The sequence below is a fragment of the Octopus bimaculoides genome, chromosome 6 (genome assembly GCF_001194135.2).
Source record: "Octopus bimaculoides isolate UCB-OBI-ISO-001 chromosome 6, ASM119413v2, whole genome shotgun sequence".
NCBI lineage: Eukaryota > Metazoa > Mollusca > Cephalopoda > Octopoda > Octopodidae > Octopus > Octopus bimaculoides.
The window spans coordinates 10,916,054-10,917,499 of NC_068986.1; the positions used below are offsets into that span (position 1 = coordinate 10,916,054).

The following is a 1,446-nucleotide window of genomic DNA, read 5'->3' on the forward strand; positions in this document are numbered from 1 at the left end:
TATATATATATATATATATATACTTTATCTATATATATATATATATATATATACTTTATCTATCTATCTATCTATCTATATATATATACACACACACACATACATACATCTGTCTAAATATATGCGCGCACACACAAATTCGTATGTCTACAGGAATGTCTGAGAGTGTTGTTTTTTTTTTATCTCGCGACGGTCACTATGCCAATGACTAGAAAAAACGTCTTGCCTTTTACTCCTGTCAGTCACTGGGCAGCGACCATACTGGGGCACTGCCTTGAAGAGTTCCCTAGAATAAATCGACCCCTATGCTTATTTTCAAATCTGGTACTTATTCTATCGCTTTCTTTGAGCAAACTGCTAAGTTATGGAGGGCATAGCACCGTTTGTCGAGCGGTGGGGAGGTGCAAAGAGAGACACACGACAAGTTTTCTTCGTTTCCTTCAACCTGGCAATATTATAAGACACTTGCCGTAAAGGGGCTGAACCCAAAACCACGTGGATGCAAAATGAACTTTTTTAACCATACACCGATGTAGAAGTATCCCCATATATCTATAGTGAATTTACATGAGAGAGGCTTTAAACATCCTACAGACAAACCGATGTGAACAAGTTAAGTCGCTATTTGGAGAAGATAGGTTATGTCCCAAAGGATTAGCATGAAACCTCCCACAGAAAATCTAACGCAGCTAAAGCGGGTATGCGGTTTGTACCGTGTGTGTGTGTGCTTATATGTGCGTGTGACATGCTAGTTAAACTTCGAACATTTGAAATTTTATAAAAGGAAAGCAGATTTTCTTTTGTTGTAAAAAAAAAAACTCAACTCCGGATACTGAATATACAAGCCAGGATATTGAATAGATTACATTGGATACACACAAGCACACAATATATATATGTGTGTGTGTGTGTGTGTGTGTGTAATACTGATATATTGAAAACCTTGTCCAGCACACATATGCATGTGACAAAGACAGTGAGGGAGTGTTTGTGAGTATATACATACATGTACCTCATACACATACACACAATCTTTCGTTCCAAACAAATACTAGACAAATTCAGGCCCGATAGTGCATGTAAGTGTGTGCGTAGAAAGCCTCAACCTACGATGACACAAGACAGTAATTAGCTAAGTGTGATTAAAAATACTTTCCATGACTAGAACTGATTTCGTAACAACACCATGGGCCAATAGCTACCAGAATTATATACTTATATGTATGTTGACCATATTTACTCAAAAGGAATAGTTTTTACAAATAAAATATATCTCAAAAATAAAACACCGCCCCGACCACCACATTCAGTAGAGAGACTGCAATGATTAACAACTGTAATGTCTTCGGCTGGAGGAAGCAAGACAATATATAGTTTAATGGGGTGAACATTTCGACACGGGTGGATGTTTATGATTATATATATATATATATATATATATATATA

General features: G+C 36.4%; 1 protein-coding gene across 11 annotated transcripts in view; it reads right to left on the bottom strand.

Annotated features, from left to right (window-relative positions):
* Positions 1 to 1,446, bottom strand: part of LOC106870442 (dedicator of cytokinesis protein 3) — a 274,705-nt gene that overhangs the window by 272,247 nt on the left and 1,012 nt on the right. The gene's annotated exons all lie outside the window — the stretch shown is intronic.